Source organism: Aegilops tauschii, chromosome 1 (genome assembly GCF_002575655.3).
Source record: "Aegilops tauschii subsp. strangulata cultivar AL8/78 chromosome 1, Aet v6.0, whole genome shotgun sequence".
NCBI lineage: Eukaryota > Viridiplantae > Streptophyta > Magnoliopsida > Poales > Poaceae > Aegilops > Aegilops tauschii.
Window position 1 is genome coordinate 404186520 of NC_053035.3, and position 12811 is coordinate 404199330.

A 12811-nucleotide genomic window follows, 5' to 3' on the forward strand; every position below is an offset into this window, starting at 1 on the left:
GAATAAGAACATCATTAATTCTTCCCATAGGCTTTTTAATAGTAGAATCCGCCAAGTGCAAATTTAAAGAGCATGATTCAAGATCGGTAAGACCAAGCACATCACATAAAGATTTTGGAATTGTAGAAACAATAGCACCCAAGTCACACAAAGCAAAACACTCATAATTTTTAATCTTGACTTTGATAGTAGGTTCCCATTCATCATGCAATTTTCTAGGAATTTAAACTTGTAGTTCCAATTTTTCTTCAAGAGCTGTCATCATAGCATCAACAATATGTTTAGTAAAAGCTTTATTTTGGTCATAAGCATGGGGTGAATTTATCATGGATTGCAAAAAAGAAATACAATCAATAAAAGAGCAACTATCATAAATAAAGTCTTTGTAATCCAAAAGAGTGGGCACATCACTAGTTAAAGTTTTGACCTCTTCAAACCCACTTTCATCAATTTTTTCAACAAGATATTCACCCTCCGAAATATTGGGACGCCTTCTACCTAAAGTTGACTCTTCTCCAGTCCCTTTTTCATCAATATTAACTTTACTAAACAAGGAATCAATATAAGAAACACCAATCATTTTAAGATCTTCATCACTTTTGCGAAAGAAATCACTAGAAAACGCTTTTTCTAAGAATTCTCTGTTAGCTCTAAGCATAGCGGTTCTTTTCTTACTTTCATCCATAGAAACATAAAGAGCTTTAATTCATTCATCTACTTTAGGCACAAATATTTTCATCTTGAGATTTTCCACATCATGAGCAATTCTATCAACACTTCTAGACAAATCATCAATCTTATTCAACTTTTCTTTTATGGATGTGTTAAAAACTTTTTGAGTGTTGATAAATTCTTTAATATTATTTTCAAGATCAGAGGTGTTCCTATTATTATTGTAAGATTTATTTCCATAGGAATTACCATAATTATTAGAGGAATTAATAGGAAAAGGCCTAGGATTAAAATTACCTATATAAGCATTGTTGTTGAAATTGTTTCGAGAGATAAAATTCACATCAATGGTATCACTATTTTGCTCAATCAAAGTAGACAAGGGCATATCAGTAAGATCAATAGGAGAACTTCTACTAGCAACCAATTTCACAAGAGCATCAAATTTTTCACTCAAAGAAGAAATCTCTTCAACCGAATTAACTTTTTTACTAGTAGGAGCCCTTTCGGTATGCCATTGCGAATAATTTGCCATGATATTGTCAAGCAATTTGGTGGCTTCACCCAAAGTAATTTCCATAAAAGTACGACCTGCGGCGGAATCTAAAAGATTACGAGAAGCGAAATTCAACCCCGCATAAAAATTTTGTATGATCATCCAAAGACTTAACCCATGAGTTGGGCAATTCCTTAGCATCATTTTCATCCTTTCCCAAGATTGTGCAACATGCTCATGTTCAAGTTGCTTCAAATTCATCATCAGGGTTCTAAGGGAAATAATTTTTGCGGGAAGAAAATACTTAGTGATAAAAGCATCTTTGCACTTGTTCCAAGAATCGATACTATTGCGAGGGAAAGAAGAGAACCAAATTTTTGCAGAATCATGCAAAGAAAATGGAAATAATTTCATCTTGACCACGTCATTGTCCACACCTTTTTTCTTTTGCATATCGCATAATTCCTTGAAGGTATTAAGATGGGATGCGGCATCCTCATTATGAGTACCGGAAAAATGGTCTTTCATAACAAGATTCAGCAAAGCAGTATTAATATCACAAGTCTCTGCACTAGCGGCGGGAGGAGCAAGCAGAGTGCCAATAAAATCATTGTTGTTGGTGTTTGAGAAATCACATAACTTGGTGTTCTCTTGAGTCATGATGACCACACAACAAGATTGCACTCAAAAACAGATCCAGCGAGAAAACGGCGAAAGGAAAAGAGAGGCAAATAAAACGGCAAATTTTTGTGAAGTGGGGGAGAGGAAAACGAGTGGCAAATGGCAAATAATGTAAATTGTGAGGAGATGAGATTTGTGATTAGGAACCTGGTTATGAAGAAGATCCTCCCCGGCAACGGCGCCAGAAATTCCTTTTGATTGCTCTCTGGTTATAGCGCCAGAAAAGCTCCTGTCTGCTAGTACTACGTGGGTATTTCCCCAAAGAGGAAGGGATTATGCAGCATAGCGACGGTAGGTATTTCCCTGAGTGAATAAACCAAGGTTATAGAATGTGACACCCAAAATTTTATTTGGCCTTTTCAAAAAAATTATTTGACTTGAGGGAGGTGTTTTAAAATTTTCTTCAAAAGAACCCTCCCTTTCAAAATATTTTTTTTATGGCAAGAGTTTTATTTGGATTCACCCAAGACTTGATTTTGGTCTTGGAGGTTCTTTCTTTTTATTTGGACTCAAACCAAAAATGCATTTCACTTGGGAAAAATGCCTTTTGAAAATGCACTATGGCTTTTGGAATGATCCTTTGCCACTTTCAACAAATCTCTCTTGCCATGACCTTAGTGCAAATCTACTCTCATAAACCTTTCCTCATCTTTGGATCATGATTTACTTCAAATCCAGCAAGTTGGATCTCTCCATATATTTATTTCCACTTATTTCTTATCAAAAACAATTTCTGCCTTATATCTTGATCCTTGGAGGTTTACAAAGGAACTACTCCTTCTGCTTTGATTTTTGCCCCCAAACCATTTTCCCTTCCTAGTCCTTTGAACCCTCTACCAAGATCCATCAAGATCCACTGGTCTCCAGTTCAAATTTTTCAAACTATACTTGCTGCAAGTTTGGACCAGATTTGCCAAATTTGATAAAATTCATTCAAATCCTTCTCCAAAAATTCTGAGAAAAAGCAGGCAGCCTCTGGGTGCATTGAGAGGTCACCTCACCAAGTCCCAGCTCCAGGAAAATTTTTCTTCATACCATATCATTTCATCGAACACCTTCAGAGCACTGTCAATATCATGTTCAGTCAAATTCAGTTAACAGTGTCTGATCCACTATCGTTTCTTCAGTGTCCGTTGCCAATCCCACCAGTGCCCCGGCGTCGCCTTGTTCCCTGTCCCCTCCCCCTTGTCCTCTGCACCGCACAAGCGCCTGGAAGCTTGCGGACGTCGGCGACGAGCAGCAGGAGGTGCGCCGCCCCATGACCGACACCAGCGGCGGCTTTGTGGCCGTCAGAAGAGTGGCGCGGCGCAGACGGCGCCGTCCGGCGCCGCCCAAGCCACCGGAGGTCGCCGCGTGGTCTTCCACTCCCCAGAGCGTGCTGCCACCCTCGTCGTGAACCGCTGGGCACGGAGCGCGCTCTCTGCCACCGCCGTGCCAGTACGGCAACCCCGACGAAGACCGACGCCATAATGCCATGCCCGACAGAGTTTAGCAGTGGAACGGGACCAGTAACTCCCACTGGTGCTGCCTGGCCACCTAAACCCTCTGCCAAGCCACTGCCACGCCGTAATCGCTCGCCGGAGATTCTCCGTTCACGGCCACCCCCTCGAGCCGCCTATAAATAGAGGCCCCGAGCTCCAGCTAGTACCCACACCACCTCTGCACTCCACCAAGACACTGCCTAGCCACTGGAAGAGCCCCGAGGGAGTCTCCTTCCTCGACTCCGGCCGCCGCGACCCGCTACGGGATGCAGCTCGATTCGCTCCCATGCGTGCACCTCTGCCTCCCATCTCTTGCCAGTAGCTCTCTAGTGCATCCCTCCTTCTGACCCGCGCTTCAATTCGAAGTTTGCAGCACACCACCGGAGTTCCCCACCATCGCCCGAGCCGCCGTCCGCCGGAGAAAGTGTCGCCGTTGACGTGGTGCTCCCCGACGCCCAAGTCCACTACCCACGTATGCGGAAGGGCACGCTGATACTCTTGGTACACTCCGATCTCCCTGACTCGCCGTGGTTCGACGCCGGCGACCTCCGCAGCCTTCGGGCGCCGGCGAGGTTTTTCAAACTTGACATGTGGACCCCCCACGTCAGCCTCTCTTCTTTCCCCCCGAAGCGATTTCTGTTGGCGCCTTCGGGCAGAGTATGTTTTCTCTATGGGCTGGCGCGTTTCTATTCGAACCGTTTTCTATTTTCTCAGTTTAGCCCCTGGAACTTCTCTGTTTCATTATAGATGAGTCCCTGGACAGAAACCCTTATAACTTTTTAATAAAAAGTGATTTTTGAGTGATTCTTTTTCTGACAGTCTTATAATTTTGTCTAGTTTTTTATGGGATTTATTTGGAAATTTTTTGGAACAACTTTTATGCACGCGTTGGTTTTCACGTTAGTATGCTTTCTCGTTATAGAATGTGACGGGGCCGCAAACTTCGCCGAGCTAGACTCCGACTTCTCCGAACCAGGCAAGCATGTACGAACCTTTGATATGATAGGTGTTTTGCATGTTTGCGTGAAAGGTTGTGCATGGCATATGAGTATCGGTGAGTATGTCGTTGCTTGTGAGGCAACTACCCGTGTGTTCCAAAGCTACTGTGATCTCTAATGAGAGATGGCCTAGTCATGTGGTGACATGAAGGGCAGTAAGGTGGTACTGTTGTAGCATGCCAGCCTTACGTCATCCGATAAATTCCAACGTTAACGTGGACGGAGTCACGTTATCGTTCTTCCCCCTTCCGTGCTACCACATGTTTTCTGCCAGAATGCGGTTTAGTAAGTTGGTAACCTCTTTCCGTGTACACACCAAACAGAGGGGCCGGGATGATGGTTCCATGGCCCTGGATTAAAGCCAGTCATCCGGTCAGGGGGCATGGGTGTTTCCGGTTGGGACCGAGAGGGGGGCACCCCTTAGAGCGCGCGTATAGAAATTTGATCCCATGCTACGCGAGGTTGTAGCCTCCCCGTCTCAAGGTTTTTCTTGAACGTTGCCGAGGGTGATTCCTGGCTTCGGAATGTTGAATGGGTGTGTACTGGTTAGATGTGTTTCTTCCAAAACAACGTAAACGGAACTAGTCCCCGTGACTACTGAAATCCGTTGGCTGTGGTTAAAGTGCAAACTCTGCAGAGTCAAATCCTTCCGAGTCATCGTATCCAAGGTCAAGTATCGTGATCAGTGTGTCCATATCTATGTCAAGTCCTCGTGGTATTGTCCCCGGTAACCAAACTTGAGTGGTAAACTTCGTTAAACATTTTTCCTAAGGATGGACTAACCCCTGTTATTTACCTCATACCTGATTATTCCTTTGTTATGATTTAGATTCTTGAGCTACTAAGATGTTAAGTTATGAAGCCCTTTATGTGATGTCGCTCAGACGTCCGACTGTGGCACTCTTGTTATTTTACTCTTGATATAAGCCCTTTATGTGATGTCGCTCAGACGCCCGACTGTGGCACTCCTGTTACTTTACTCTTGATATAAGCCCTTTATGTGATGTTGCTCAGACGTCCGACTGTGGCATATTGATTATTTACTTTTGATATAAGCCCTTTATGCGATGTCGCTCTGACGTCCGACTGTGGCATGCACCATCTTTTATTTTCTATTATAAGCCCTTTATGTGGTGTCGCCCTGACGCCCGACTGCGGCATTGTTACTATTGCATTTTCCTCTCGAGGAGTCATTCAGACCCTCGTTTGGCACCCAGTATTTATTTTGGGATTTCGGGAGGACTATCGCCCGACTTCTCTTTTATTTTCCCATGCAGTATTATCTCTATGTCTGAGTGACCTTGTTAACCTGTTCAAATGCATCATGTTTACATTTGTTATATCTTATGTCCGAACTGTCTTGCGAGTACTTTCATAGTACTCACCTGGCTTGTTGATTTGGCCAGATGTTGACGAAGGCGACCTCTTGTATGAAGAGTTTGATAGTGAGTCGGACGCCTAGAAGAATCCCAGTCAGTCCCGTGCGATCCTGGATATTGGTCACTTGTATTATATACGCTTCCGCCACCCGCAATAAACCTCCTCGAGCTTCACCCCGACGCTCGAAGAGTTGTAGTTTGCAGGAGTCATATCACCCGCTCCGCTGTGATATTTCCACCACCGTTGTTATCGTGAGTTAGTAGTTATGCCACCCTATCCGCCGTTATGTTTTATCGGCGTACATGTAATAAATTGTTGAGCAGTCTCCGCTCAACCTTGTATTATATTCAGTACTCCTGGTATTTTTTCTGTGACCAAGATATTGTCTACCAGTGAGAAGGAATTCTTCTTTACTGGTCCGTAAAAGGGATTGGTCTCTCAATAAATCTTTTATTGAAAAACCGGTCGTGACAAGCTTGGTTTCAGAGCCAGGCTGACTGTAGGAAGCCACTAGGTGCGATCGCTAATCGGTTATTAGCGTCTTTCGTGCTTTTTCAGCATTTTTGCAAATGTAGCTATTTTTTGTTGGTCATCATAAATATATGACATGACTACTCAGAATTTTTGCCTACTTTTGTAGATGGCTGGCAGCAACTGCGAGACTCAAGTGTTCACGAACGTGCCCGAGGGGTTTGTCAAACTCCTCGTCTCCATCACCAAGCTCGCAATCGGGCCAACGACTTGCCCGGAGTTCACGCTTTACCAGCATAAGCTCAGCGACGACGTGTCTATGCACCAAGCCGTGGTGCAATTCAAGGGAGGGCGTTCTGCATCTCGCCACTTCTGTTTTGTGGGAAGGGCCATGCCTACGGAGCGGCATGCCATGCAGATGGCTGCCCGTGAGGCGATAGCTCGTCTTCGGGACATCCTTCCGATGATGAAGACTCGTCGCTACCGCTACCTCCCATGCCATGTGCCATACACTTGTCACTATGCATTCGCCTGCCATCGGGGAGAGCGAGATGAAGCCATCGAGATGGTCGTGGAGTACCTCAAGGCTCTGGAGGAATCCTTCGACAACCTCGTGGACGATCTTGTGGCTGCCCGCATGGACTTAGTCCGGGGTGGTCCTGCCAGCAGGAAGGAGCTTCTCCTCACAGCACCGCCTCTGAACTTCGTCTCGTCTTCAGCCTCTTATGCACCGGCCATTTTGGCCACTGCTCGCCGTCTGCCTACCACTGAGGAGTTCGACAGAGTCATCGCTCCTACTCCAGTCAGAGCTGCACCGCCTGCCGCACCCGCACTGCTGCCTGTCGCCCCCGCACTACCGCCTGTCGCCCCTGCACCATCACCGCAGCGCAGTGTTACGCGCCAGGAGCCTGCTAGAGAGGAGGTGGAGGTTGAATCTCCTGCACCGCTGAGTCTTGCCCTCGGCAAGGGAAAGGACATCGTCACCATCTCCAACTGAGAGCGCCGAGTAGCCGCGCGTTATGTCTGCTTGTATGATGTGCTTTATCTGTACGCTAGTTTGTAGTGGTTGGGTTCGCTGCATCCCAGAGAGTGTGCTAATAACATGTCATGATTGTGTACGCACATCCTGAGTGCTGTATCGTGTGTTTGCTTTTCGCGTGTAAGATTTGGGTTAAGCAGTTCGTCTCCGTGCGAAATCGTTTATGCTTTCTTGAAAAATCTTGAGGTCTTTTAAGTTTTTGCCTTTGCAAGATTTTCCTTGTGCCACACAGTTCTTCTCATGAGTTTTGCAAAATAATACCCCAGACTGGAAAAATGTCTCGTCCGTGGACTCGTTCCATGCCCAATCAGCCAGAAGATGTTTATGGGACACAGACTAGCAACAACTTCACTCAGGGACAGTCCAGTCAACAGGACAGCGAAGCAGCCCTGTCTCAAGTATGCCGTCTCTTCGAACAAAGCTAGCAACAGCACCAAGAGATGATGAATCACGTCATCAATATGGGAAACCACCGTGAGCCGTACCAACCCCATTCCAAGTTGTCTGAGTTACAGAAGACTCGCCCTTCAACGTTTGCTCACACCGATAGGCCACTGGAAGCCGATGATTGGCTTCGTGACATCGAGAGAAAGCTGATTATCGCTCAGTGCTCAAACCATGAGAAGGTGCTTTATGCACCACACTACCTTACTGGAGCAGCTGCAGCATGGTGGGAAAACTTCCTACACATGCATCCCAGTGAACACAACATCACCTGGGAAGAATTCAAGGAAGGCTTTCATGGGGCACACATCCCCAGGAGCATCGTAAAAATCAAGAAGAGAGAATTTGACGACCTCAAGCAAAGAGGCATGTCAGTGACAGAATACAACGGTCAGTTTACCCAGCTATCTCATTATGCCTACGACGAGCACATGACAGAGAACAAGAAGATGGAAAAATTCCTGGACGGCCTGGCACCGGCACTAAGATGCCAACTGGTTGTACACACTTTCCCGGATTTTAAGACTCTGGTTGACAAGGCCATTACCTTGGAGAATGAGCGCCGTAGTCTGGAAGATATCCGTAAACGAAAGAGGGACAAGACGAATCTTGCTCGCAACAACCGAAGCAAGACTGAGGTTCCAAGGACAGAAGCAAGGAAATCCACGACAACTGATCTAAGGCCAGTCAGACAGTTTCACAGGGACAAGGAATTCACGTACAGTCCAGGGGTCACATGCTATGCTTGTGGTGAAGGAGGACACTATGCTAAACAGTGCCCAAAACCAAGGAACTCGGCCCCCAAGCCGAACAACGGTGGAAACAATCCAGCCCCCAAGCGCAACAATTTCAATCCCAACAACAACCATAGGAAGGGTCATCTAAACCATGTGACCAGGGAAGAAGCACAGAATGCCCCAGACATCATGCTCAGTACGTTCCCTGTCAACACAGTACCTGCCACGGTTTTGTTTGATTCTGGAGCTTCCCATTCGTTCGTTTCAAAGAGTTTTGTTTTGCAACGTGGTTTTCCGATACTTCCCTTGGAAAAATCTATGTTCATCAAGTCCCCCGGAAATAAGCAAATCGCTCAGAGTTACTGCCAAGGAGTGATCATTGAGTTCGAAGGACTACAGTTCCAAGCAAATCTCATCGTGTTGGAAAATAAAGGACTGGATGTCATTTTAGGGATGGACTGGTTGACCACCAACAAAGGATTCATTGACTGTTTCAATCGGACCGTGATTCTCACTCACCATCACGGCAAGACAATAAAGGTTACAGCTCAAGAAAGACCACGGTCACGGCAACCAAAGCTGAACAAAGTGGACATTTCAGAACTGAGAAAAGTTCCAGTGGTATGCGAGTTTCCTGCCGTATTTCCTGAAGAACTACCAGGCATGCCACCAGACCGAGAGATAGAGTTCAGCATCGAACTAGCACCTGGCACCGCTCCCATCCATAAGAAACCTTATAGAATGGCACCCTCAGAATTGGTGGAGTTGAAGAATCAGATAAAGGAATTATTGGACAAAGGATTTATTCGAGCCAGCTCCTCACCATGGGGTTCGCCAGTGTTGTTCGCCAAGAAAAAGGATGGGACACTGAGACTGTGTATAGACTATCGAGCTCTCAATATGGTCACCATCAAGAACAAATGTCCGATGCCATGGATAAATGATTTGTTTGACCAGCTCGCACAAGCCAAGGTGTTCTCAAAAATTGATTTGAGATCGGGATACCATCAATTGAAAGTACGGACAGAAGATATCCCTAAAACAGCATTCACCTCCAGATACGGATTATATGAATTCACAGTGATGCCTTTTGGACTAACGAACGCCCCCGCATATTTCGTCCATCTCATGAATAAAGTGTTCATGAAATTCATGGACAAGTTTGTTGTGGTGTTCATCGACGATATTCTGGTATATTCAAGGACACCAGAAGAGCACGCTGAGCATCTCAGAATAGTCTTGGGTGAATTGAGGAAACATCAGTTGTATGCCAAATTTAGCAAGTGTGAATTTTGGCTAAGGCAAGGTTTCCTAGGCCACATATTAAACCAAGAAGGCGTGGCCGTAGACCCAGAGAAAGTCAAAGCCATACTTGACTGGAAGCCACCCGCCAACGTGACAGATGTGCGGAGTTTCCTGGGAATGGCCGGATATTACAGAAGATTCATTGAAGGATTCTCCACTGTGGCAAAGCCTATAACACAGTTGCTCAAGAAAGAAAAGAAATTTGTATGGACGGAAGCATGCGAGAAAAGCTTCCAAGAGCTCAAGGAGAAACTAACAACCGCACCGGTCCTAACTGTGCCAGATATACACAAGAGTTTTGAAGTATATTGTGACGCGTCCCGAAAGGGCCTTGGGTGTGTACTAATGCAGGATGGCAAAGTTGTCGCGTATGCCTCCAGGCAGCTGCGAAAACATGAGGAAAATTACCCAACACATGACTTGGAGCTAGCAGCAGTCATACATGCACTCAAGGAGTGGAGGCACTTTCTGTTGGGAAATCGCTGTGAAATATATACGGACCAAAAGAGCCTTAAATATATTTTCACGCAACCAGAGCTAAACTTACGCCAACGACGCTGGTTGGAATTGGTCAAGGACTATGATGTCGGTATTCACTACCATCCAGGGAAAGCAAATGTAGTGGCCGATGCCCTTAGTCGAAACCCCAGCCCGGACAACGATGGTCCGCAAAACTTGAGGCCTGAGTTTCAGCAAGAGTTCGCTAGGCTCAACATGGTGTTAGTCTCTGAGGGCACCGTATCAAATCTGGAGATACAACCCACCATAGTGGAACAAATTAAGAAGGCTCAACAGGGACATCCCGGCATCGAAGGTATAAAAAAGAAAATGAACCTTGGTAAGGCTTCAGAGTTCGTCACAGACAGTGAAGGAATATTATGGTACGGAGACAGACTTTGCGTACCTAACATTGAGGAACTCAAGCAACAAATCCTAACCGAAAGCCACACCGCTCCATACTCGATCCACCCTGGAGGAACCAAAATGTACAAAGACATTCAGGAGAGATTTTGGTGGCACGGTATGAAAAGGGATATAGCCGCATTTATTGCTTGTTGCGATTCATGTCAGCGCATCAAGGCCGAGCATCAAAAGCCAGCAGGGCTACTCCAGCCAAACAGGATACCGGAGTGGAAATGGGATGAAATAGGAATGGACTTCATCATCGGACTACCTCGATCACAACGCGGAAATGACGCCATATGGGTCATCACAGACCGACTAACCAAGGTTGCTCATTTCATTCCCGTGAAGACTACCTACTCCACACAAAGGCTGGCCAAGCTTTATCTCTCTCGTATAGTTTGTTTGCATGGAGTCCCAAAGACTATAATATCCGACCGAGGCACCCAATTTGTCTCCAAATTTTGGGATCACCTGCAACAAGCTCTGAGCACGCAACTAGCTTTCGGTACAGCGTACCACCCTCAGACTGATGGACAAACGGAACGTGTGAACCAAATCCTAGAGGACATGCTGAGAGCCTGTGTGCTCACCTATGGATCCAATTGGGAGGAATTGCCATATGTCGAGTTTGCCTACAACAACAGTTACCAAGCCAGCTTACAAATAGCACCCTTTGAAGCATTGTACGGACGGAGGTGCCGTACCCCACTGAATTGGTCAGAAATAGGTGACAGTCGTATCTTCGGCCCAGACATGCTCAAGGAGGCCGAGGAGAAAGTTAAACAGATCAGGGACAGACTCAAGATAGCACAGAGCCGACAAAAGAGCTACTACGATCAAAAACATCGTGAGGTCAGCTTTGAACCCGGTGATTCCGTATACCTACGAGTGTCTCCTATGAGGGGCCTGCAACGGTTCAAAATTAAGGGGAAGCTAGCCCCGAGATTTATTGGACCATTCTGTATAATTGCACGAAGAGGCACGGTAGCCTACCAACTAGACCTACCCAAGGAGCTGTCAGACGTCCATGACGTATTCCACGTCTCACAATTGAGAAAATGTGTAAGTAACCCGGAGAAGCATGTATCTCATGAGAGCATTGATGTGCAACCAGATCTCACCTACAGAGAGCGGCCAGTAAAGATACTGGTAGTGTCTGAACGGAGGACCCGTCAGAAAATGACAAAAAATTTCAGAGTTCAGTGGAGCAACCACACTGAGGATGAAGCTACATGGGAAAGGGAAGATTTTCTTCAGGCAGAATATCCATATCTATTCAAGGATCAGCTGAAATCTCGAGGACGAGATTTTTCCTAAGGGGGTAGGTGTTGTGACACCCAAAATTTTATTTGGCCTTTTCAAAAAAATTATTTGACTTGAGGGAGGTGTTTTAAATTTTTCTTCAAAAGAACCCTCCCTTTCAAAATATTTTTTTTATGGAAAGAGTTTTATTTGGATTCACCCAAGACTTGATTTTGGTCTTGGAGGTTCTTTCTTTTTATTTGGACTCAAACCAAAAATGCTTTTCACTTGGGAAAAATGCCTTTTGAAAATGCACTATGGCTTTTGGAATGATCCTTTGCCACTTTCAACAAATCTCTCTTGCCATGACCTTAGTGCAAATCCACTCTCATAAACCTTTCCTCATCTTTGGATCATGATTTACTTCAAATCCAGCAAGTTGGACCTCTCCATATATTTATTTCCACTTATTTCTTATCAAAAACAATTTCTGCCTTATATCTTGATCCTTGGAGGTTTACAAAGGAACTACTCCTTCTGCTTTGATTTTTGCCCCCAAACCATTTTCCCTTCCTAGTCCTTTGAACCCTATACCAAGATCCATGAAGATCCACTGGTCTCCAGTTCAAATTTTCAAACTATACTGGCTGCAAGTTTGGACCAGATTTGCCAAATTTGATAAAATTCATTCAAATCCTTCTCCAAAAATTCTGAGAAAAATCAGGCAGCCTCTGGGTGCATTGAGAGGTCACCTCACCAAGTCCCAGCTCCAGGAAAAAAATTCTTCATACCATATCATTTCATCGAACACCTTCAGAGCACTGTCAATATCATGTTCAGTCAAATTCAGTTAACAGTGTCTGAACCACTGTCGTTTCTTCAGTGTCCGTTGCCAATCCCACCAGTGCCCCGGCGTCGCCGTGTTCCCTGTCCCCTCCTCCTTCTCCTCTGCACCGCAC